We start from the raw sequence: 27,121 nt of genomic DNA, 5'->3' as shown, positions 1-27,121 counted from the left end.
TACATGTTCAGAAAATGTTTGTTGAATTAAGCAGTAATACATCAAACACTTACATATCTTAGTCAAGGAGATCATCAGAAAACAGAACAAGGCAGCTGTCATGGTATTTCAGTTCCAAAGAGATAGGCATTTGGAGAATAAGTGGTCAAATCAGAAATTTAATTCTCCCATGATTTATCTAAAGCAGGCCTCAAGCAAAGCAGAGGTGGATTTAATGACAGGGATGAGATTTTTGGGGGGTTAGCTGCAGGTGAGGAAAGTTCCTTCTACAGTTCTTCATTGTGTTTTTGGCCTGGAACCTTCCAAGATAGCCTGATGCTGTCAAACACCTTCTGGGTCATAAATCACACAGCAGCGTGGCGAGTGCCAAATCAATAGAGCTTCTAATTTTTGAAAAAAGTGGGGAGGTGCTTATGTAATCCTGCTGGGGACAAGAGGGCCATTGGCAGCTTGCCTTGTTTATCCTGATTCAGATTCACGCTTGGAGGCTTCCCTGCTCCTGGGAAGCCCTGTTGCTCAGATGATACCAGGAAAAATGCTGAAATAGGCAGTCTTTGGACACCTGATCTCCCTCTATCATCTTGCTACAGCCCCAGTTCATTTTGTGATTGGGGCTGACCAGGGGGCAGGGGGTGCTTACAGTGTTACTCCATGTAGCACTGCTAACATTTTTTCTGCAGGAGGAAGAGAAGGTGGGAGTCAGAACAGAAAGAACATTTATCATCTGGAATACCTTCCTTCTCAAACGTGATCGTCATACCTTTTCAGAGATATAAAGCATTTCTGGTGCCCATTTTGTATGATCCAGAAAATTTAAATTTCTAACCCTTAACACTCCCACGATAGGATCTTAAAGCAAGAACTTCTGAGCAGAAACACAAACTGCTCTTCAGTGCTCTCAGCCGCTCTGCCTGGCCTGTTTATTATCTACACCCAAAGCCAGCTGAATGCTCTAGGATTTTGCTATCAGAAAAGTAGAGTGGAAATATGTTTTTCTTTTCAGCAGAACCAAGGTGGGAGAGGCACAAGCATTTAATACTCCAGATACACGGTCTGTTGAGCCAGTCCAGCAAATTTCAACAGGGCTGAATATCAAAACTGCCCTTCACAGACCAGAGAGAGTTAAATGGGAGAGAGATAAAAAAGATACGACATAAATGATCAAAGCAATAAAACTTACTGCTCAATTAGCCAGTTGGAGAGGGTAGAAGGAAAGGACAGTGAGGGAAAGAGTGTATTTGCTCTGCAGAGATCCTGTTCACCTCCTAGTGCCTGCCTAACCTTCTTGCCTGGGCTGCAGAATTCAGGCTAGTTGTTAATTTTGTAGGAGGTCCACCTACCCACCCACCCCTCTTTCTCATTACTTTAAAACATTAGCCAGTTAAATGAAGGATATACATCATCTTATGCAAATTGTGCTTCTGTTTTGATGGCTGTAAGAGCAAATGGCAATGCGCCTGCTCCAACTATTGCAGATAATTTGGGTTTCTTTCATTTTCCCAAGGTAACATTATAAGCTACATGGACAGCAAAAGTCCTTTCGGAACCATTTGGAAACTGCTAAAAACCTCTACAAATATATATACACATACATTCGTATATCCATATATCCATATATATATTTGGATTATGCAAGTCTTGACATTAGGCATTTCTGACAGTCGCTCCCGGCCTGACCCTGGAGGGTGTTCTAGGAAATCCAGAAGTAGGGCAAAATTAGTTGTGCCCCAGAAAATGTGGTCTATCATCAAGAATGAGCAATTTATATTTGGCAGAACTGGTGTATACTAAAAATCATTTTTGAATTTTCCCAATCTGATCTAAATTAGCCCTAGTACTTTCAAGGTCTAGCTACCTAATGAGAACAATTATTTTTGGATTTCAATTAAATTGAATTAAAGAAGTATTTTATTTGTTTTTATTTGGAATTTTTTCATTATAAAAGTAATATAGCCACATTATACAGAATATGAAATATCTACCAAGGGGAAGAAAAAGACTCCCATATACCCTTGTGCTGACAAGACCACCATCTTGATCTTGGTGTAGCTGAATAATATTTAAGGCACAGCTATGATGGTGGTACAGTGTGATGGAAATGAAGGTTACAGCACAAAAGCTGCTGGGGAGGTCCTACAAATGCTTATAACCCAAATAACACAGTGGGACAGTCCCCAAATAGCTAGTATAGGACATTACATAGAAGACACAAAAGAGTATTAGTTAGGGAGAGTTGTACAAGGTCATGAAAGTGACCTTTAAAGGACTGACAGATATGTCAGGAAGAGGCTGCTGGAGTCAGACCAAGGGGAAGGAGATGTGGAGTCCAGGCACAACTAAAAAATGAATCTGGTATGTTTGTACCAGGTAGAAGATATGATACCAAGTACAATCTCTTGTAGCATGCCTGAAAATTCCTTGTGAGAAGTCACAAGGTATCTTAGCTCAGCGTCTGTCACATAGCAGGTACTTAAGCTGTGATTCTGTTATTTACCAATGGCTTGAAAAAAGATGATCAATAATACTTTCTGACTAAATAAATCTACAGAAGGGTGGAGTGAGATCACAGAAAGTCTTGCAAGTCTCCTTGGAGACCTGCAGGGACCCAAGCATTGGGAGAGTGTTAGAATGAGACCAACGATCTAGAAAGGTGAACGTGGGAGGAGAGGGTGGAAAGGATTGGAGAGGGAAAAGCCTGCAGGCACAGTGTTTAGGAAATTTTCACAATAATTGAGAGAGTGCTCTGAGATCCTGAGGGCAAGTAATGACAGAGAAATGGAAAGGAATGAGAAAGATGAGAGAGGAAGATGCCTGAGGAATAGTTGAATATTGACAAAGAACAGTCTTGGAGAAGCAGAGTCAAAGCTCTCTTGGAAGAGCAATTAGAAATTTCATTTCAGAAATCTCTGGGCAGTTGGGGTTATCAGTAAGGGAAACAGTCAAAACTGAGTTTTCTTGAAGGAGAAAGGAAGAGTGTGGGCCATTTTTTTAGCTTGTCGGGTTCAGCATGACTGTGGAACTTTGGGCCATGGCACTACAACTAGGTTACTTCTAGTGACGTTCTTTAGACCATGGGTCTTCAAATACTTTGTCCTGTGCCGCTGTCAGCAACATATACTCCAGCATACTCCCCAATCTTTGTTATTATATATTATTAAGTCATACATATACTACTGTAATAACATATGAAACTTATATATAGAACTTGAAATTGAGAATAAAGAGAGGATTAAGTTGAAAATGACAATACTTTTAATATTTTGCCAATATGCAGGCTTAATTTGATTAATAACACTAATATTTCAAACTCTAAGGTTGAAGTTTTATGTGCGTGATCAGGAGTATAAATACACATTTCAAACATCCTTTTCAAATATTTTGGTTTGATTCTCCCTTATTATATTATGATTGCTTTTGACCTGGCATGTGGCCAATGGAAAGCTTGTCCCTAGAGTTGAAGTGGCAACCCCACTGCTTTCTTATTGTTAGCTTGTACTGTGGTATTAATAGGGTGAACACAAGTCCTGGTTTGCTTAGGGCATCCCCCGTTCATACATTTCCTGGCATAATGATTAATAGTTCCCCTGCCCCCTAAGGAGTGTTCCTCTTTGGATGGTAAATTAGAAGAGCCTCCTAATTATTAGTGTTACCTTTAATGAATAGTTTTAGTTCAGGAAAATTTTAAGTCAATGTTTCCATCTTAAGTGAGTTAGCTTGGTTAAAAATAGCTGATATAATCTATAAATGTACTTAGTGGGCACATATAAACACAAGGGCTGTCACCACATCTGTGAGCATGGACATCCATTCAGCTCTCAAGGGCCACCATGTGTCACCCATGACTCCTGGCTGTCTGGCTTTTAGACTGAATGGAAAATCATGGTCTATACAAATTGCAATTATTAATAAATCTGAATTTTGGTCCTAGTTTTCATAGAAATAATTAGATATTTTCTAGAATACTCATCTTCATTGATTGCTTTGTACACCCACTGGGGATATTCACTTCATGCTGACTCTTGAAGGGTTTGCCTTTGTCTTTGTCTGTCCCTAGGACTTGACATTGTGTCTAGCACATAAGAGGTGCTTGAAGTGTTCAAAGAATAATGAATGAATGATACATTTGGATGAAGGAAATCAGGTGAAATACAGAGCTGGAAGTGATGGAGAAGACAAATGAAGATCTATTGTATTTTTCTTAAACCCAACATTTTCATGAATGCTTTCATTTACTCTTTTCCATTATTTTGAAAGGAATGCTTTCTTATTGCATTTTTATAGCTTGGAAGAATTATTTACATTGTTCAAAGTAAGTGGCAAAGCCCAGTCTGCCTGACTCTACACCCATATACTTTGCTGGAGTGGGCAACACAGAGGTCACATTCGAAGGCATGAACACTAGTGAATTCTTCAATGAAGAAAATTACAGCCAAAGAAGCCATAGGCCAGTGGCTGAGTTTGGGGAATTGCTTGAAAATAAAGACCAGAAAGAGGAGTGGAGAGGTGTGAGGGAAAACAGGGACAGAGTTGGATGGTGACATCTGCTGAGGAAGAAAAGAATTTCACCAGGAAAGGAAGGGTGATGTCTCCAAGGCTTGCAATGGACCAAAGAGATGAGGGCCATGAGAAGGAGTGACCAGTGGCCACCCAGAGTGGGTTGTAATTAGACAAGGAGCATAAAGGCCACTCTACAGGGGGTTAAAGACAGACTGGCTGATGAGGAAATGAGCATAGAGAAGTACACATTCGTTCAGAAAGCTTCTCACTGAAAGGAAGTTGAGGCCCAAGAGGGCAGGCAAAGAGTCTTGAGCTGCAGGAAACACGTGCATTTATGAAGGAGGTCGCAGTGATGGTTGGTGTTCACCACACAATCTTCATCTCTCCCACATTTCCCAGTCCTCTTTGCAAGTAGATGAGCCCATTGCGTGCCCCTATTTCTGACCAGTGGACTGGGAACAAAGGTGACACGTATCTTTTGGGGGACGCCAGTAAGAGCCAATGTGCCTTTGCCATCATCCTCTGTCCCTGACTTGGCACCCCAGGTGACCTCATGTTCCAGACAGCACAGTTTCCACATGGAGGAGGGTCTCCCAACTCTTATCAGACTTCGGCCAAAGTGAAGCATAACTCTGTGTTGTGTTAAGCCACTGAATCTGTGATGTATTATCTGACAAAAGAGCCAATGTCAATTATTCTAAGAAGAGGATGAGATGCTGGAGAAGGAAGAGCTAAATCTGAAAGCAAAATTTGTCAGGATTCAGGGAAGAAGAGAATTTACAAGGGAAAACAGTTCTTGATCCCAAAGTAGAAGGATCTGGGAGGACATGAGTCAAGGTCAAAGGACTCTGGAGGATGGTCTGATCTTCTGAGCAAACAGAAGTGACCTGTTGGCATTGACCTTATGGGATGGGGAAAGGGTTTGGACCTGGAGGAGAGAACACAGGGTTTGGAACAATAGTTGTCAGAACTGTGACAACCCAAGAATCCATGAGGGATTACCAAGGTTCAGCTGAAGCTGGATGTGTCCTAAGAAAGCTCTAAAGAGCAGGAAAATGTCCAGAGGAGAAGAACTAAAGTGATCAAGGAAATACAATTTTTGTATGAGGAGAAGCTGAAATGATTGGAAGTCTTTAGCCTGGAAGCACAAAGGCTGAGCAAGATGTGATCAAAGGGTTTTACATCATGAAGGGGCCAGAGGGAGAGGAAGAGACAATCTGGCTCACAGAAACTTGTAAAAACCATACAAATGAACACATCCTGAAATCTGAAAGAAGTAGGTTTAAGACAAAGAACTAAAACACTACATTCCACAGCAGGTTTACTATTGACATAATAGGTGGTATAAATGTACCAGGCAACTGACTTCTGAGACTGGATTTTCAAAAGATTCCACAGACTTTACAAACAAGGATTTCACATAGTTGAAGGCAGAGGGAGAAAAGGATGGGGTTTCTAGACAAACCTAGATTTGAACTTCCTTTACCAGTTGTGATCCATTTTTCATTCAAGAAATACAGTGCTGTGTGACTGTACTGAGCCACACAATAGGGTTCTCATAGTTTTCCCTGATTTGGGGCTCCTGGAGGCCTCATGACATAGGTAGCGTGATTTGAGAATGGAGGAGGGATACCCAAGACATACACAGTCCCTGCCTTCCTAGGACTTAGTGTAGTGGGAACAGGAGACATAAAATACATGCCTGCAGAAATAATTATTTAACCTATAATTTGGGAGGTGCTTTCAAGGGCAAGCCCAAGGTGCTATGAGAGGACCCAGAGGGACTGTGCTAATTTGGGGGAGTGAAGGAAGGTATCCTGGAAGGAGGGACATTTAAACTGATGTTTCAAGACCACTAAGCATTGGCAAGTGAGGAAGAAGGTAGGAAGAGTTCCAAGCAAGAGGAAAGACAAGAAAGAAGGCCCCGAGGTCAGCAAGTTTCTTACTCTTTGTCCTTGTGGTTTTGTATAGCTGTAACAGAATACCTGGGACTGAGTGGTTTATAAAGAACAGAAGATGATTTGGTTTATGGAGGCTGAGAGGCCAGGAACATGGCAGGGGCCTTAGTACTTGTAAGCCTATGGTAGAAAGCAGAGAGGGAGAGGTAAGAGAGGGCTGAACTCACTTTTACAACAAACCCACTCTGATGATAATCAACCCAGCCCTATGTTAACAACACTAATCCATTTGTGAGGAAGTTGCTCTCAACCTGCTTATCTCCCCATAAGTCGCACTTCCCAGTACTCTTGCATTGGGAATTAAGCTTTGAACACACGAATTCTGGGGGACCCAGTCAAACCATAGAAGCTTCTCTGTGCCTTAGTTTCCCTACCTGGAGTAAATGCTGCTGGAGGTCCATGGCAAGCTGTTACATGGCAGCTGTAAGGGTTGGCTGCCTGCAGCTCACAGCTGTCACTTTAGAGAACTTGTCCTCTGCCAGCAGAGCCACATCACCTGAAAATACCAAGGAGGTTGTAGTACCCCATTCACCTTTCCACTGGAGACAGTGAGTGACCCCAAACTAAAGGCTGATCAGGACAGGGGGACATATGACCAGCCTTTCCCTCATGCTGTGGAATTGTCAAAATCCAGAGCATAGGTGAAATCAGCCTAAGTCTAAGCTTCAACCTTGCCTTGCCTCGACCTCCTCTTCTGCCTTCCCTATGGCGTCTGCTCAGAGAACTTCCCTGATACAGCAGAGCAGAGAGACTCTGTTACTGGGAACCCCACACAGGGTTGGTTACCTTAGAAGCACATATTGACTGCCATATCCTGGATGAGCACTGGACTGGGAGTCCATGGTGCTGTTCGGGTGGCACATGAAAGCATCCCTTCACAGATACCTGGGTGCCTGTTTTGTGCAAAGATCTTAATTGTACCATTGACAACTTACATACACATCCATCATCTAACCTGGCTCTCAAAACAGTGCCTTGAAGGAAGGGAAGCAAGTGTTATCCCAGGCCTCAAGGATCCAAGTGAGGAAAGCAAATGTAGGATGATGACATGACCAGCTCAGCCTCATCCATGAGCAACCTTGGTCACCAGGTTCTTTCTCCTTTGTACCCTCATCCATTCACAGTTGCTGGAGACCATTTGCCTGCCAGGATGTGGTGTTTTTATGCCCTGTGTATTTGCTATTTTCCCTGCTAGTTAGCTCCTGAGGGTGAACATGTTACCTATGTGTGTGCACACGCCACTTGTCAAAAGTGTATCTGTTTTCTTTTGCCCAAACCAAATACTATGTGCTGGTGCTGTTTCTTTTTACTTCTGAACTTTCCCTCCTTCTCAAATGCAAAGAGTAGAATATCTAGGATCTAGCTAGTATATAAAAATCTACAGAGGAAAGCTACAAAATGAGTCAGGTATCATTTGAGTTAGGGGATTAAGAAGGTCTTTAAGAGCCAAGACCTGCAAGGAACAGTCACTGAAAGGGACCAAATGGTATCAGTAAATGAGCGCACCCGCCCTCTCTTCTCATGAGCTTTGCATAAGAGGGTAGAATAAAATTACCGGTGTGACTGGTCCTGAGATCCTATAGGCAACATGAAGTTTGCTCTAGCATTTGTGAGATGGCTTCCTGGTTATTCTGTTTTTCTTTTCTTGCCTCCAAGTGCACAGAAACAAGCCTTTCATTTCTTGAGAGTTAATTTCCTTCAGCGGCTTATTCTCCATCTGAAGTCACAATCCTCTTTGGGGAAGCAATCGGTTATTGTGTAAAGGATTTTGAAGTCACATACTAAGGATTGTGACTCTATTTGGTGAGTAAGAAGCAGTGTTGGGAGAACTCTTAAGTGCCATACAGTCATTTTGATGAAAATGTTCCTGATGGAGAGAAATAAGGGAAGGGACAGTAAAATCCATGCAGTTGTTGTAGGTGGGGAATTGCCAATTAGAACTTTTTCCAAGTGTGGTGTATCGTTTTATCTATTCAGCATCACAGTGTATTCTTGCCCTGTGTACTGCGACACCTCGAATATAATTGAGCTTAACTGATGTTATGAAACTCTTTGTTCTCATTATTTTTATCACATTGCTCTTACCGTAAACATAATCCCTGCCCTGCCTACCTTAGAGGACTTCAATGAAGAATGAATGAGAAAAGGGCATTGTCAAACCCCTCTGTGTTCTACAAAGGTGTCTTCCCATTGTGGACAGGGACATTTCCTTGCCACAAAACACAAAGTCCACAGCATGGTTGTTTTCATATTCCGGAATGCTGGCTTCTTGACGTGATTCTACATGAGCACTGTTTTATTTAAACATGTGTGTGAACCTGACCGAAATAACACTCATGAAATATTAACTGAGGAAATTTAACCTGGGATGCCGAAAAGGTGGGAATATTGCACATTTTGTAATGTTGATCATTCAGTGTCTTTCAGAACTGTTTAATTTTTTATGCAAGCTATTTGTAGCCCAAGAACATTGGCCTTGCATTTAGAACGGTAACTCAGCATGGCATGACTTCTCAGGAGTGGTGCCCATCTTGGCTCTTGGGAGGTACCACACTCTCATATCTGTCTCTCTGAGTCAATTTGCTCCACTGAGAAGTGCATCAGGACACCGCAGAACCCCTTTTTCTTATGGCTTTACCATGGCTTCCAGCCAAATGCCATTTTGATTAGGGTCCTTGCTTTGCTTTGGAGATAAATTCTACAGAGAAAGAACTGAAACCACATGACTCCATCTGACCAGAAAATGCTGAGCACTAATAAGGAGAGATGAACTCTGAAGCCCTGAAGTCTATGTCACTCCTACTCAGGCCCATTTGCTGTGGCAAAGAATTGGATGTTCACTAAGGAAACAGGTGCATTATTGTGCTCTCAGTAAAAAGGTTTATACACATTCCATCTGCATTACAGTGAACTTTCAACCACTTTGAGCTCTTACCGGTTGCTATGAATCATTTTTCAAAGTCAGTAGTGAGTGTCCCCATTTATTCAAAAGCCCATGTCAATGCTAAAATGGTCATATTCTTTCTTCACAGGTGACAAGTGATGCTGTTAATGATGACTCCAAGGTACCACGAGATCCTGAAGTGCCTGTAGGATAATCAGGGATTAAATAATACCACAGGCTTAGATTAAAAGTAGGTGCTTTTGTTGTAACTTATTGCAAAACTAGTAACTTTTGTTATATAGATAACTCCAGGTTAGATAAACTCTTAGCCAATAATCCTATTATCCCATTATCAAACAAGGAACAAAAACCAACTGATATTTTCTAAAATAGCAACTAGGAGAGTGACTCTGAAAGCAAATCAGCAAAGGACTCAGAAATATAATTTTTTTTTTGACAGTACTGAGGTTTGAACTCAGGGTCTGGCACTTGCTAGGCAAGTGCTCTCCCATTTGAGCCATGCTCCCCAGCCCTTTTTGTTTTTTAGGATATTTTTTTTAGACAGGTTCTCAATAGCCTGACATTCCTCCTATCTCTGCCTCACACATAGTTGGGAGCACAGGCTTGTGCCACCATGCCTGGCTTGTTTGGTGAGATGGAATCTCACTAACTTTTTGCCCAGGATGGTCTGAATGCAACCCTCCCAATCTCTACCCCATGAGTAGCAGGGATTGTAGATACATTCATGATCTGTGTGGCCACACAGATGTTGAAGGCGTGACTTTTTCTGAGCATACAAGACACAGTGAGTGGACGGCACTGGTTTTTGCCATTTATCTAGAAGAAGAGAGACAGGAAGTGGCTTGGAAAAACCCCAAGGAAGCCCATTTGTACAAGACTTTACACCAAGTCCCTGCTCTTCACAGAGATGTTCTGTTTCTCCACTGGGAGTCCTGCAGGCCTGTCCCAGAGGTCTGTGGGACCCTGTGTCTAAGAGGACCTGCCAGGCTGACCCACACCCTGAGGGAAATTGGCCTCTGAGCAGATGCCAGTGTTTTCCTAGATAACAGAAAATTCCCACTGATTTCATAACATAGAACACTAGTTAAATGCACAGACTTCACCTTTAACTGAATCTCCCGTTTTTGCTGTTTACCAGTTGCTATGTTACCTTTGTCAAATTGCAGAGCTGCTTTGAACTCCAGTTTTCATGAGTATCACAAGAATAATAACACAACCAATAATATCTACTCTTCTTGCATGGTCACTGTGGATTAGTTGAGATAACATAGATCACATCTTTGGCATAGTGCCTGGCAGGTAGTAAGGCCTCAACCCAGGATAACTATTATTTTTATCTGGCAACTGTCTACAATCATGTATGCAAATATAAATATGCAGGATTCCTTCATTCCTCCTGGTTTAATAACCTAAAATCATTTCCTCATTCATTATTATAATAGCAATCATTATGTCAATTACTGTTTGCTCGTGACACTTCCCATTATTATAATTAGTATTTTTATCCTCATCTCACAAATGTCATAATAACTACCAACCATTAGTTGTCATTAATAATTACGAACCTCATGACATCCCACCCCAATGTTGGGGATGAACGAGAGTTTGTTTTATTAAATACTGGCCCTTCTTACAGATATGTCTCCATTAAACAGCAACAACGCTTCTCTGGAATATTTAAGATAAGTTTGTTGTCTGCTCTGAACTAAACACAATAACTACTAAACTTAACGTCTCACCTAAAATGTCTGAAAAGACAACGTTCTCAAGGGAAACACCTCAAGACTGCCAGAGCGTGCAAAGTCACGTGGAACAGGCAGGCTGCGCCATCCACTGTCCTGTGAGGCAATGTTCTAGAACAGATAACTGGCTGGTTTTGAAGCTCCATGGAGTATCAGTTTACTTTAGTAAACTTGATTTCTGTGAGATAGGTAAGTGAAATCTCAGTAACTTCCACAAATTTCCCAATTGTTTTACTTACTGGATGTGTTACTATAAGGAAATACCTGAGATAATCAACCTCTAATGAGGAAGGGTTCATTTTGGCTCATTGATTAAGAGATTTCAGTTCACGGTGCTTCGTCCCACTGCTTTTGTGCCTGTGGCAAGGCAGAACATCATGGTAGGAGTGGGTGGTAGAAGAAAATGTTTACCTCATAATGGCTGGGAAAGGGAGAGAGAGAGAGAAAGAGAGAGAGAGAGAGAAAGGGTCCTAAGTCCTAATATCCTCTTCAAGGACCTACTTCCTTCCATGAGGCCCTACTTTTCAAAGGTTCTACAGCCTTCCAACAGTGCTATAGATAGGCTGGGGACCAAGCCTTTAACATGTGGGCTTTGGAAGGACATTCTAAATTCAAACTGTAACACTGGAATTTATCTAAAATTAAATACAATACACAGGACAGAAACCAGACTGTAGGTTTCATCTTCCAAGGAAATAAGCTGCAGTGAAATGAGACTTCTCTCGAGCTAGGATATGTCAGAATTTTAAGTGACAAATGAGATACCCATGGCTAGCATTCCTTGTTGGGGTCTGGACTTGTGATTTCCTTCTCCCACACATTCTTTCTGGCTTTCTTCAGCCACTAGAGAGGAGACTCTGGCCACAAGGAATCCTAGAGCGGTTGCAGTGGGCAGGGAATGGCAGTGTGACCAGCTGTCCCCTTCTCACCTCCTTTGTGAAGGGGTGAGCTAGGTGGGTGGGGCTGTATCCACTTGTGCAAAGGCAGCTGAACCTGTTGTGGGAATGATTTTCTGCTCAGTGATGTATACACTCTTGATTTGTTCCCGTAAGAGTAATATTGCAGGGGATGGGGGATAGCTCAGTAGAGGAGTGCTCACCTAACATGTACAAGGCCCTGGGTTCCATCCCCAGCACTAAAAAACAAAAACAAATAAACAAAAAACCAGTAAAGCTGTAGATTTCCAGGTCAGGTTGGTATTTCCAGCCCTGCCCTGCACATAGGTCATGGTGAACAGATAGAGTCCATAAAAAATTCCCAACTTAAAAAGGAACTGTGCAGTCTATATTTAAAAGTAGGTAAGAGGGGCCAGGTATGGTGGGACATGCCTGTAATCTCACCTACTTGGGAGGTGTAGATAGGAGGACGCTGGTTCAAGGCCAGCCCTGGGCACAAAGCATGAGACACTATTAAAAATAAACTAAAGCAAAAAGGGCTCGGGGCCTGGCTCAAGTGGTAAAGCTCTTGCCTAGCAAGTGTGATATACTGAGTTCAAGCCCCCGTACAACCAAAACATTTTAAAAACAAATAAATAAAAACAGGTGGAGCAAAGAAGGGTGCAAGGTGGAGGGGAGATACAGCCAGGGTCTCTTTCTGCTCCTATAAACCAGGCTCAAGTCACCTTGGATCATCACCATCCTCTTCCACTTTTGGTTTCTGTGTGATAGAGAGCTTTCAGTTGAACCACATGAAACTGCACCTTTGTTGGTCAAAAATTTAAGGTTCAACTTAATTGATAACAGAGAGGTTAAAAGTTCTTATTTCAGATGCAAAGGTGTGAGTTTGAATTCTGACCTCTGCTTAGAACCCGCATGATATTAAGAATGCACTTACCATTGCCACCTTCCATTCCTTTGTAGAAGTGCACAGATGACACACAGCACTCTGGTGTACGTGTGCCACCTGCAGAGGTTGTCCTGCTCCTTTCTAGCTGCCTCGATTATCCTTAAGGTAGCAGTGGGCCTCAGTTGTCTGTCACCACCTCATCATGATGTCACTCATTACATGTTTGCCATTCTAAAACAAGATTGAAATAGAAGCTCAAAAACAAGCCTTTCAATTGTGCTTTTTTTTCCTTTTAAAATCAGAAATTTCAATATTGTGGAGAGTTATTTTTTGTACTTAATTATACAAACTAATGGGTTTTATTGTAATGAGATTTTTTAAACCATTATGATGGGCCAAGGTCTGAGGCTTAAAATATTTTCATTTACAGATATTTTCTGCTTTAATGAAATTCAATATGCAAAAATCTAAAATTAGGTAAATTGGAAGCTTTATCTAGGCTTATATTGTTTATATTACAAAGAATATTCTGCTTTACAAAAGCATTTTTTTCAGTGTTCCTTCAGACGGTGAGGTCCCTATGGTGCATTTGGAATACAATTCAAGTCATTACCATGTTCTATACACGCATGTGTTTCATGCTATGTGATGCTGATCTGGAAAGAGTGTTGGGTGGTAGCAGGAATGGCTCTGAATTGCAGGATCCATCAGAGAAGAGAAATTGAGAGGGGAGATTTTGAGTGACATCCTGGTAGAAGGGAAGAACGTTTCAACATTAGACTTCCAGGGCTCCTATCTGATCTTGGTGGGAAAGCATCTGTCAAATGCACCATTACGTCTCTTTAGCTTAACCTGAGTGGTGTTTAGTGAGTCACATTTTCTGTTTCTGTCTTCTTGCTTCCAACTAGATATTCCTGATGCATTCATTCTCAGGACAGTTTCCCATTTATAAAGGAATGGTTTCTATCTTGGGGGATGCAGTAAAACTTTGTTAATGTTGTTAATAGCCTGGGAACTTTTCAGACTAAATTTTTGACCTCATTACCCTGCTCTGCTTGTGAACCAATTACCAGACAGCCCTCTAGGCCTCTTATCTTTACCTTTGAAAATAGAATAAGTCATTATAAAAACCAACTCATCAATTACAGAATTAAGAAAAAAATGTCACTTGTGTGAGTCAGCTTTGTTATTATAACAAAATACTGGAGATAAAGAACTTATATGGAGGAAAGATTTATTTCATTCCATGGGCTGTTGGCCCTTACTATACTTTTGGGCCTGTAGTGAGGTAATACACCATGGCGGGAGTGTAGCAGAGCTGCTCAACTTTATGGCAGCTGAGAAGCAAAGAAAAGACACAAAGAGGCCAGAGTCCAAAAATCCCCTTCAAGGGCACATGCCAGTGACCCAACTTCCTCCCTCTAGACCCCTGTGCCCTAAAGGCTCCACCATCTCCCAATAGCACTACAGGCTGGAGACCAAGCCTTCACCACAAGGACCTTTGGGGACATTTAAGATCCAAACTATAGTTTCACTCAGATAGTATATAAAACCTTCCCAAATGGCTTTATTAAACTTTAGAATCTGTTAAGTAGACAGCAACCTGTTCCTAATGCTGTGGTACGGGTTATTTTATTCAAAAGAGTTTGTAAATTCTTATCATCAAGTCAGGGCCAGTTTGTGTAGTTAGTGAAAAGACAGAAATATCCTCATTATATAAACATGGTCAAAATACTGAATATGTTTCACAACCTAAATTGCAAGAGTTTGAAAGCAGAGTTTTGATGATTTTAGACCTTAGGTCTTTGAAAGCAAATGTTAGTTCTAAAATTATAGTAGAATCAGATCCCTAGATGTAGTCATTAAAAATATAACTGCTTTACTTAATTATCAAGGGAAAGCAAATGGTCTTTAAGAGAAAATAGAAGGTATATTATAGATATGTGCTAAGAGGAAGAATAGGAAACTGATGAATTAGAGCTAATGCTTGCTTTTGTTTTCTCCTTTTGCTCCCAAGAGTAGAATTCACTCACTGATTCCTACTTTTTTCTTTTTTTGTGATACTGGGCTCTGAACTGGGGAAATGGCTAAAATGGACTCCATTCCAATTCTTAGCACATTTCATATGAATGGTACATTTTGCAAATGCCCCAGATCAGTAGGTGTATTTGGTTAGACTGTAGACTTCCCGTGGGCAGGGGTTGAGCTCTCTCCTTAGTACCAGCATGGTGCTGGCACATAACTCGTGTCATTTGTTGATTTGGTGATTAAATACGTGAATAAATGTGTGTATGGAGAATATTCTGGTATATTTAACTTTCTTATCAAATGAAGATTTATCCAAAAAGAAAAACACAGAAAACCTCTTTGATCTTCTTCCTCCATGGTTGAAAATTCTTCCCGAAGTGAAACGTTGGCTGTAGCCCCCATTCAAAGAGAAGGAAAATTTCCTTGATGACTGAGAATCGAGCAACACTCAGGGCTGTCACTCTAAACCATAGGTGTGGGCAACAGGGCTGACTTTTAAGGCATTCAAAGTTTTTAAACACAAATAATCAAACGTGTGAAGTGCCTTGCCAGATCAGACTGGTGGTTTATCCTGCCAAGACACCTCTGCTAGGGCTAAATGTTCTACATTTTTCCTTAAGTGCATACTCTATGATTAATATAATATTGGAGTTAGTTAGATTCCAATGGATAAATATTTCACTTCTCCATCAAAAAAAACAATTGTTTGCCACTGTCATGTTTTGACTTCTGGATTGTTTCCAGGCTCCCAAAATGATTCACCTATCTTTATTTAAATTAAGTCTCCAAACCATTTTTTTTTTCCTATTTCTCTTCAAAATATTGTCTTGCTGTCTTTCATCTGTCTGGTAGGGGTTAGTTAGGGTATCTTATTTCTTTCAAATATGCATGAAACCATTATAATTCTCTTAAACTTCCTGTATAATCCAAGTTCCCTAGTAATATTACAGTTTGATTTGCTCTTCATCAAACCCCTCCAAACTTCTTATAAGCTATAAACACCAAGGCCACAGACCTGCCTTCCTGTGGTGCTCTGGGATGGTCTGGCCCAGGGCTCTGTCACGCATGTGAGTGATCAGAGAACGCTGACTGAAGAAGCATGGAAACCTCCCAGGCCTGCAAGATTCTCACTCTCCTCTTCCAGTGTTTTCCTAGGGAGGCTCTCCTCCCACACCTTATACCAGACTTCGAGATCACTTTGTTTTTGGTCACTGTGTGAAAGAGATTTTGTAGACCCAAACCTGACCCAGTCTCCCAAGCCTGCAAAGCAAGCACCATCCTCCAGCCTCTTTTTCATCCTCTCTTCCCTTCTTTCTGTTTTTTTTTTCTTTTCTTTTCTTTTTTTGGTGGTACCAGAGTTTGAACTCAGGGCCTCACATTTGCTAGGCAGGCACTCTACCACTTGTGCCACTCCACCAGCCCTTCCCTTCCTCCCAATCCCTTTCTACTCTCCTCATCACATCTAAACCATGTTCACAGCTTACCTTTTAACTCTTTTCAGATTATCACTTGTGGCTTGCCTGAGACCTCTACAAGTTTTCTACTTCCTTAGTTTAGTCCTGACTTTTTGAAAAATTGGGACAATTATACTTTAATAAAGTGAAGTTTATTTTAAAAATAAAATTTCCATTATACTCCATATATATGAGAAGGTACACATAAGCAAACAATTAAAAAACACAAAATAGATAAGCAAAAACTTTTTTTTCCTTTTTCTTTTATTATTCATATGTGCATACAAGGCTTGCTTCATTTCTCCCCCCTGCCCCCACCCCCTCCCTTACCACCCACTCCGCCCCCTCCCTCTCCCCCCCACCCCCTCAATACCCAGCAGAAACTATTTTGCCCTTATTTCTAATTTTGTTGTAGAGAGAGTATAAGCAATAACAGGAAGGAACAAGGGTTTTTGCTGGTTGAGATAAGGATAGCTATACAGGGCATTGACTCACATTGATTTCCTGTGCGTGTGTGTTACCTTCTAGGTTAATTCTTTTTGATCTAACCTTTTCTCTAGTACCTGTTCCCCTTTTCCTATTGGCCTCAGTTGCTTTTAAGGTATCTGTTTTAGTTTCTCTGCGTTAAGGGCAACAAATGCTAGCTAATTTTTTAGGTATCTTACCTATCTTCACCCCTCTCTTGTGTGTTCATGTGCTCATAGTCTAATCCCATTGTTGTGTTTGCCCTTGATCTAATGTCCACATATGAGGGAGAACATACGATTTTTGGTCTTTTGGGCCAGGCTAACCTCACTCAGAATGATGTTCTCCAATTTCATCCATTTACCAGCGAATGATAACATTTCGTTCTTCTTCATGGCTGCATAAAATTCCATTGTGTATAGATACCACATTTTCTTAATCCATTCGTCAGTGGTGGGGCATCTTGGCAGTTTCCATAAATTGGCTATTGTGAATAGTGCTAAGCAAAAACTTAAAGTGAAAAAATGTCTCTAATATTACTCAGAGACCATCATATTTATGTTTTGGTGTATATACTAACAATTTTTTAAAAAAACTATCTGTCCATGTCCTCAATAAAATGGTTCAATATGATTTATGACTACCATTTTCTCTGTGCTAAATAATACATTGGAGATATTTTTGCATGTCATTAATCTTATACATCTTTTGAAATGACTGCATAATATTCCATTTCATTAATGTTCATAATTTATTCAACAAATTTCTTGCTGTTTCCAACTTTTATCTCACTTCTGATGCTCTGTTTGTCACTGTTACACCTAAGTTTTTACACATGCCATCATAAAGAAATAGCTCTAGGTGAAATTACTAGATCAAATAGTGTGCAAAATGCTGAGGCTTTTGACACAAGTAGCCACACAGCTAAGGTTTGGAATATAATCTGAGAGGATTGAGAATTTGAAGTCAAAGGAAAGATGAAGAGAAAATGAAAGCCTTTGTTGAGAATAAGAAACACATCACTGATGAAGAGGGAAATAATATGTTGGAAGCTTTGCTTATAGACAAAATCATGACAGGAATGGGGTCCATGTAAGGGTTCAGAAAGCTTTTTAATAGTCTCCCTTACTTCCTCACTTAAGTAGAAAACTAGCTCTACAGACTGGAAAGCACAGTACATCTCTTGATGTGTCCCCTCAGTGAAATATTTCTTAGCTGAAAAACAGATTGAAAGATCATAGTCTCAATAAAAAGAAAGAAAGAGGGAGGGAGGGAGAGAAGGAAGAAAGAGGGAAGGAAGGGAGGGAGGAAGGGAGGGAGGGAAACAGGGAAGAGGAGAGAGAGGGAAGGAGGAAAAAATTTTCGAGAAGGTTCAATAGTCAGCCTTGATGTCATGTGGCATTACAAATTCCACCCCAACAAATCAAAGCTGCAGTGGAATATATGCAACCACCACCCTAGGACCTTTGAAATTAGAGATATGAAATGGCTGTAGTGACATGCTTGTCTCCTTTGTGACCAGTCCAGTAGGAGTTTTGTCCCAGTTGTCTTAATGTCTGATTGAAATAGAAGCTTAGAATAAATATAGCAGACTGAGAACTTTGAAAACTGTCCACAAATAGGCCGAGGGAAGGATTTCAAAACTGTACCCAACAATGTCACTTCAGCAATGACTCCAGTAAATTAATAACAAAAATTATCAACTGTGGCCTCGAGTAACCATGGCTATGTCCTCAACTCAGGGCTTGCATATTGCTTCAAGCTTGGATGACCATAGGGCCCAGAGTAAATATAAGGCACACCCACAGAGGAAGGAAGGGGAAAGGCAAGAGGGAGACTGAGACTAGGAGAAGAGCAAAGGGAAGAAGAGAAAAGAGAGAAAGAGAATTGGTTCTATTGCTTCGGTGGCATGAAAATAATGATTTGGTAACACTGGGCTGAAGACCTCCTGTGCTAGGGGTCTCAGAAATACTGCATTCTTTTTTCCTCCAGAAGAAAAAAAAATGTTTCTGTTTAGTTTGCATAGCACTGGCCATGAACACACACACAGTAGTTAAATGGTCTCCCAGGAACAAACATAGCTAATGTCAGAGTCCTCGATGGACCAGTCTGTGATGAGCCAAGCATAGCCTCCCAGCAGGAACATATTCAGGAATTTCCATCATGGTACCATGTGTCACTTCAGGAGCTTGGTTCTAACCCACCCGAGGAAAGGATCTTTGGTGTCCATTCTTTCTCAGTGGGTTCTTTAGCAGGAACCTGTTAACAAATATGAACCCTACTTCTCAACGCTGTCACCCAGGATGAAGAGATGCTACAGCTGACAACAGAGACTGGCAGGAGCCTGGAAAAGTACAATAATATTCTAAGTTGCCTTTAGTCTTATTTTTATTTGGGCTAATTTGCATGACTGGTGTATGCCAAATGAGGATATTTTTCCTTCTCCTTGGAATAGCTTCATGTTAAAATATCACTCTTTTCAAAGTGCCCAAATATTACTGTGATGAATAATGAGACAGATGGAAAATAGGAAGGATGGAGCAAGTTCAAAATGCTTTATACTTGGCAGAATAAATTAGCTTTTCAGATTTGCAGCCTTCCTCTCCTTTACTCATCTGAGGGCATCATCCACTCCATCATGTGGGGAAGAAGGACCAGAGAGCTGCATCAAACTCTATCAGCTTCCCATACACAGCCTATTCAAAGGGCATGTGGCAGCTGCATGTCCCCAGGCTTAGCATGACACATTCTAAGAAGTGAGTCTATCCCAGGGAAAGCTTCCAGACTGTGGGATTTTGCTGCTTGAAACTGCCTGAGACATCCACCACTTTCCAGAAAGAATAAAAATCCAATGCCCCATCACCTCTCTGAAAATGGAAGATTACAAGGAGCACTTTATCCTTTCTGAGCAGACAATAAATAGCAGGAAGCAACCATGAACTAAATATTTGACTCAATCAGGTTCGCAGCTTTGTGTTACTAGTAACACGGACATGTCTGTCTGTTTCCTAGAATGGCAGGCGCCATATTGATGGATCCCAGTGTTGGTAGCTCCCCCAGCTCTAGTGTGCTTCTGTCTCTTCTTCCTTTACTCAAAATTAAGGCAGCCTCTAAGGCTTATGTGAAATGTCAGCAGCTCTTCCAGAAAATCTCTCTCCAGTACCAGTTCTTCTCACCACTAAAAAATTTAGAGATTAATAATATAGCAACAGGAGAGAGATTAAAAAACCATCTGGTTAGCAAGTCCTGATATGGCCTAAAATATCTACCAAACCAGGAGACAAGAGCCAAAAGCTCAGAGTGAGAGCAAGGACTGGGGGCAGGGTGTGTGGGGTGTGGGGTCAGACAAGCCCCAGCTCAGTATTTAGGCCTGCCACTTACTGGCTCTGTCATTTGGGGGTGACTACTTGACTTCTTCCTGCTTCAGTTGTGGGAATAATAACAGTCCTGGTCTCATGAGGCCTTGGATAAGGATTTATTGTCATTCAAAACAGACTCAGGCAAGTAGCATGCACCTTAGTCATTAAAGCTTCTGCAGCTGAGATGGACCGTAACTGCCATCAGGCTTGTGGAGCCAGGATGACATGCACTGGGTGGTCACCTCACATTGGCTGAGTGATAAGGGGAAGTCTGTAAGTGGTCGGGAAGACACACTGCCCCCGACCCTCAGTCTGTTCCTGGGAGTAAGATGCACAGACCACAGTTGGCTCATTTGTTCATCTACTCATTCATTCAACAAACACATGCCAGTAAGGTGCTGGGCTCTCAACTAGGATCTGACAAACATCCCTGCCCTTGTTTTCTAATAAAAAAAACAGGATGTAAGTAACATATATGGCATACTAGAGGCAAAAGGAGGGGAGGGCTGGGGGTAATCTAACCCTGGTACAATTGTAGGAAGGTCGACACAAGAAGGTAATGACTGAATCAAGACCAGAGAGAATGAGGGAGCAGGGACCAGGAGCAAATGTGGACGCTGTGACACACCCCCTTCCTCCTGGAGGGCCCTCGTCTCCTTTAGTTTTTCTCTTTGTGAATTAGTAGAGGGTTAAGACAGACAGTCAGACCTCCAGCTCCTGTACAGTGCAGCTCAGAGCAGTGATGCCCTCAGACCTGGCATAGACAGATCCTGCTGGCAGTAGCAAGGATAACAGGAGATCGCTAAGAAGCCCACAGAAGCAGGTGGCTATCAGAGGCTGACACACTGGGACATATGGAAAAGAATTCTAGGGCAAGGAGAGCAGCACTGCAGAGTGGGGAGACAGGGGCATCCATCCCTCAGCAGCTTTGACTTACGCACAGAAAGTTAGGGTGATGGCTATAAGGACTGAGAATGCTGTGCCCCCTCCCAGTGGCACCCAGCTGGGAAGCCAAAGAGCCAGAGGGAAGGAGGCATTCAGCCCAGGCCCCAGGCTGGTTGCCATGGTTCCTCCTTCCCTTTGAACTTCCTTCCCTGGGGTAGCCCAGAGAGTGGCTGTTAAGGAAAATATCTTGCTTTACTTAACTAGTTTTATCTTTGGTCTAAGAAGGGGCCTGTAAGCATCTTGAGGGCAGAGACCAATTCTTCTAATCAAATTACCCCTAATAATTTCCTTTATGTTTATATACTAATAACAATAATAGCCAAGACTTACTGAATATTCACCACTGTCCCAAGTGCTTCCAGGTATTAACATTTTTTTATCTCATGTTTGTAATGGTATTTCTATTATCTCCAGATGAGCAATGGAGGCACAAAGAAGTTAAATACCTTGTCACTTGGTTACTGAGTGGCGTTTTTGACTTTAGAGGTACTGCTACAGGCTGAGTTGCGTCCCTCTAAACTACATCTGTTGAAGTCCTACCCCTCAGGACCTCAGAATGTAACTGTATTTGGTGACAGAGTTGTTAAAGAGGTAGTTAAGTTAAAAATAAGGTCATTAGGGTGGACCATAACCCAATATGATTGGTGTCTTTACAAGAAGAGGAAATTTGAACACAAACGGGTACAAAAGGGAGACCTATGTGAAGACACAGAGAGAAGATCTCCATTTACAGGAGAATCCACCCTGTCCACACCTTGATCTTGGTCATCCAGCCTTCTGTTGTGTAAGCTGCCTAATCTGTGGTATTTTTTTATGGTGGCCCTAGAAATGGTGGTACCTAATGAGCACTCAAAAGTGACCTGGAAGACCATGCTTCATTTCCAAGGCCATCTGGTCTGGCCGAACATCTCTGCTGTGTCAGCATGAGGGGGTAGCATCTGGTCCCTGAGTGCCTGTGTGAAATCCACTCCACTTAGGAGGAAAATTCATCGTCCTATAAAGAAACTATAATTCACTGGCTTCCACAAGTTATAGAACTAGACCTTCTCATTCATCAACTCATTGGTTCATCAACCATCCTGGTGTATCTCAGGCACTGCCTTGAGTCCTGGGAATGTAAAGGTGACCAGAAGCATGGATAATTGGCCTTCAACATCCGAAAAGTCCACACTCATGGGTCCAACCAACCATAGATGGAAAATGCTCAAAAAACATTTGCAACTGCACTGAACACGTACAGATTGTTTTTCTTGTCATTATTCCCTGAACAATACAGCATAGCAGCTATTTACTTAGCATTCACATTGTATTAGGTATTATAAGTAATTTAGAGGTGATTTAAAGTCTATGGAGGATATGCAGAGGTTATATGCAAATATACATCATTTTATACAAGAGATTAAGCATCCACAGATTTTGGTAGCCAAGGATGGTCCTGGAACCAATCCCTGTGATACTGAGGGATGATTGTAAATTTAAAATTTACTTTGATCAAGTACTCATATAAATAATACAAAATGGCCACAGTGGTAAGCATTATGAAGGGGAGAGAGCCAATGCCAATGCAATGGAAGAAGATAGTAGTGGAAGTTGACCCAGTAGGGGAGGTTAATCAAGTCTTGGGTCCCATAAGACCAGGAGGATGTGCTGGGACAAGCCAGGTCAAGAGCAGACCTGGCATCCCAGTAGAGGAAAGAGCAGTCAAGCCCTACAGACAGGATTTTATTCACAGCAGCTGTGCTCCTCCCTGCTTGCCTAGCAAGATCAAGAAAGGAGGGAGGGAGGGAGGAAGGGAGGGATGAAGGAAGGAAGGAAGGAAGGAAAAAAGAACTACACAGGATTAAGAGGAGAGCAGGCAAGACTCTGAAAAGAGTCTTCTTGTGTATTAAACCCCAGGTGCCTTCCTGCTACAGGCCAGCAGTTCTATCCACAGGTTTCCATGTCACCGTGGTCTGGGCCAGCTGTGTCTAGGACCACATGCTGCACTGCAGCTTGATATGTCCAGGCAGACCCCTGGATAGATCCTGCAGTCAGTGCACTACCGCCGTCTACATTCCACAACTGCAGGGCTTTGAACAAAGCCCAGGCCAGTGAGGATATCAGAAGGTCAAGAATGGGTGGAATGTGAGGGGTATGCTGGAGGATTCAGATTCCCAGGCAAGTCTAAGGTGGCAGCAAGAATTTATAACCCCAAGCCAAGACCTGAAATATAAGCAGAGAGAACCTGCACTATTTTAAACTGCTGCGCAGAGGGCCTTCTCTCTCTCTCTCCCTCCCTCTCTCTCTCTCTCTTTCTCTCTCTCTCTCTCTCTCTCTCTCTCTGTGTGTGTGTGTGTGTGTGTGTGTGTGTCTGAGAAAGAGAGAGAGAGAGAGAAGCTCGGATCAAAAATATTTTCACATACACTTATGTGCTACTTTCAATGGCCACATAGCACTTAGGTCAAAGGAATTCCTTTTATTTTCTGCAATTCACCACTGTGTTTAGGCCTGTTAGTCTCCTAGTGTCTTTACAAAAGAATATGAGTAACAGCTAAAAGACTTTTGCTAAGATAATATCTCCAAACATGAGATTTGTCTTTTACCTACATCAACGTCCATGACAAAGTTCCTGAAAGAATCTTGTTTTAAAAATTCAATGCTCAGAGAAGCTTTGTTTCCCTTCCCATTGTCAGAGCTGGAGAACTTACTAAGATTCTCCTTTTGACATGGCTTCTATGATGATCAGAGTCACAGTCAAGGTTCAACTCTGCCAACTCCATTGGCCCTTGTGCTTGGCAATCACCATTTTTTTGGCTTAGTCCTAATTTTTTATTTCCTATTTATTTATGGCTCTCTTGAATCTATTTTGCCAAGCATTCTTTGGGAAGAGAGAATAAACCAAAAGCAAATAGGTTCTATTATCTGCCTCTGGGCCAAACTTCTTAAACTAAGAAGTCCTAAACAACTCCCGTCCTGGTCACTGTAATAGACTCACTACTCTGACATGACAGAGTGACACAGCCTCAGTTCCTCTAGGCTCCACAGGAATTCACTTGAGTGTATATTATTTATCTATTGTTATTTTAAAAATTGCCCCACAGTTTAGCAGCTTAAAACAGCAAACATTTATTATTACACATAGTTTCTGTAGTTAGGAATTTGGGGGCTATTTAGCTGGGTAGATCTACCACAGTCTCTCATGGGGTTGAGCCAAGATGAGCCTTGACCGCAGATATCTGAAAGCTTGGACGGGCTGGAGAGTCTGCTTCCACGTCACTTGCCACACACTTGGCCAGAGGCTGTTGGCAAGGGGCCCCAGGTCCTTGCCACAAAGGCCTTTCCATAAGACTGAACCTTACAACATGGCAACTGGTTTCCTCTAAAGCAAGTGATGCAAGAGAGAGAGAGCAAGGACTAAGCCAAAAGGCCTTTTATGACCTAGTCTAGGGAGCCTCACATCAGCATTTCCACCATATTCTATTCCTTAAAAGAGAATCACCAGCACAGCCAACATTTAATGGGGAGTGGAGGGAATTAAGCTTCTCCTTCTGAAGGGAAGAAAACCAAAGAATTTGTGGGTGGATTTTAAAACCAACATTAAAAATATAAGCAAGGTTGGGTGTGGTGACTCATATCTGTAATTTGGAGATAGGAGGAATGCGGTTTGAGGCCATCCTGGCAAAAGTGGGAAGCCCTATCTCAAAACAAACTAGAAACTAAAGACTAGGGGTGTGGCACAAGTGGGAAGCCCTAAGTTCAATCCTCAGTATGACCAAAAACTATATATATATATATATATATAAATCAATTTTCTTCTGCATTTTTTAAAAGTATGTACAGTTCGGTAGTCAACAAGCTTTTACCTAGATGCAAACTACATCAGAAAAGGGATGAGAATGAAAACATAATCTCCCCTTTGATAGTCAGGCTGCTAGCAAGCATTCTGAAACTGGTGGCACTGTATGGAACATTGTTGTTCCAAACAGTGTCTTAGTCCTTGTGGGCCACAATAACAAAGAACTTCACTGGGGAATTTATCAGCCACAGAAATTTCTTACCCACGGTTCTGGATGCTAGGAAGTTCAAAATCAAGGTGCCAACACAGTCGGTGTCTGAGGAGGGTCTATTCATCTTCTGTGAGGGCCATTGATCCAAACTTCACAACCTTCTTGCTTCCCAAAGACCCCATCTCTTAATGTTATCACCTTGGGGCATTGATTCCCACATAGAGATTTTGTGGGGGACACGGGTATATGTGCGAGAGAGCACCTGGCCCCAGTTGGAGTAGGATAAGAGAAAGGACAAAAAAAATTCAAAAAGAAAGAAAGGGAACTATGTTTCTAACCAATCTTAAAGGCTAACTCTACTTCAGACAGAATGAAGGAGTAAAACTAGGGTGACAAGACCTAATGAGTCTGTAAATTACTCTTTTCTCGGACCTTCTAGTCAGACCCAGTGAGAGGTGACTGGTGACTCAGAAGCAGAACTGAGCTCCCCTCTGGAAGGAACAGTGGGCAAGGTTGGTGGGAATGGGGAGTGAGAACTCCAGCCTAGATTTGTCAATCCAGACTTCCAGGAAAAATCTAGAAAATCCAGTCGGCCAATGCTGGGGGCCTGGTGTATCCTGGGTAGTTGGGACCCATTTAAATACTGCAGGGAGCCCTATCTTCTCAGTCACATAAAAAGTGTCTCCTTCTCCTTGAGAGGTGGCAGGGGTGGGGGGCTTTCTAACTCACCTTCTGATGGCACCCGGCTGTTCCCTTTGAGAGCAGGGCTAAGGTAGATTCACAAGACTCCAGGTTTTCCTTCTCCCTGAAGTCATCTTCGGTGCTTGCAAGAGTGTCATAAAATACTCCAATACTCACCAACTAAGTAACCAGCTCTGTGAAGTGTGTAACATTCCTGTCGTGTGGGAATTAACTAGCCTAAAATATGAGCGAGCCAGAGAGTGTATTATGGAACAAAGCGTGCAGCTTGGAGCTTTTTTTTCTCTCTCTTTCTTTATTAAGAAACCTGGGTGCCTAAGAAGATTAAATATGTTCATTTAGTAACGTTTAACTTCCTATCATCCTCACCCCAGGGTCATACTTCCAAGGACACCTGCAACTTCTGTCCTTCTGTTCCAGTACAGGACACACCCTGACCCTTTCCTGATCCTCCTAGGCTGAGCCTTGTGCCCTGCCTAGGGCTTCCTAGGAGCCCAGTCCATATGAAACACCTGCCATCTTGTTTTATGATGATCTGACAATGGTCCATTCTACTTACAGAACAGGAATCCCGGGGTGGGGTGAAGGGTGGGGGCGGTGGGATTTAGGCCTGTTTGTATTTATATTGAGCCAAGAGCCTTAGACAAGCCCTGGGGCAGATTCCTTGCTGTGGGAGGGACTCTTAGGAGGGAGGGATGGGACATGGGGAGGGAGATAGGGAGAAGGAGGGCAACAACACCAGGGAGCCTGCTCCTGACTCCCACCCATCACCAGAAGGTCAAGTCCCCAGGGAGTCCATGGCCTTTCCAGGAGCCACAGGCAGTGCCCAAGTCAGGACACTGGAGAAATGTAGGAAGTCCAGTTGCTCATTTAGGTGCCTGGCATATCCTTGCTACTTGGGACCCATGTTGCTGGATCCCTAGCTTCTCATTCACCTAGTTAGTGTCCCCAGAAGGCTCTGGTGCCTGAGTGCCACTGAGGGGCTGTGGGGAAGCTGGTAGATTTTTACTAGGAGGACTAAAGGTTATGAAGCCAGGTGCAAGAGGTGAGTGACCCAGCGATAGAACAGGACAGGAGAAAGGGATAACAATTTGAAGGCCATTGCAGGAATCTAGCAAACAGTGATATGGGCCTGAACTGAGACTGACCACAGAGACAGAGCAGGGAGCAGGAGGGAGAGCTGTTTAGGAATGACACTGGAAGACATTGCAGATGGATGTTGATGAGCAAGTCATTGACTATTTTTTAAAAATATTTTTATTAGCATACATTAGTTGTACAGGGGGATATCATTGTGA

The 27,121-nt window shown here is 42.2% G+C and overlaps 1 long non-coding RNA gene across 10 annotated transcripts in view; it reads right to left on the bottom strand.

The window, feature by feature from the left end:
• The window catches only part of LOC141410836 (uncharacterized), a 125,079-nt gene extending 99,060 nt beyond the window's left edge, over positions 1 to 26,019 (bottom strand). For 8 of the 10 annotated variants that reach the window (XR_012435603.1, XR_012435600.1, XR_012435605.1 and 5 more), the window contains exons 1-3: positions 25,854 to 26,019; positions 12,936 to 13,118; positions 9,391 to 9,542 (exon numbers count right to left, since the gene is read on the bottom strand). This is a non-coding gene — a long non-coding RNA (uncharacterized lncRNA). Of the gene's footprint in view, positions 1 to 6,828; positions 6,952 to 7,273; positions 8,323 to 9,390; positions 9,543 to 12,935; positions 13,119 to 25,853 lie in introns of those variants that run through there. The other 2 variants (XR_012435609.1, XR_012435608.1) reach the window with 2 other exon arrangements.
• Positions 26,020 to 27,121: the final 1,102 nt, after the last annotated feature.

The sequence above is a fragment of the Castor canadensis genome, chromosome 9, assembly GCF_047511655.1.
Source record: "Castor canadensis chromosome 9, mCasCan1.hap1v2, whole genome shotgun sequence".
Lineage (NCBI taxonomy): Eukaryota > Metazoa > Chordata > Mammalia > Rodentia > Castoridae > Castor > Castor canadensis.
Note: the sequence above shows the minus strand (reverse complement) of the source record. Positions and strands in the feature narration are given on the sequence as shown.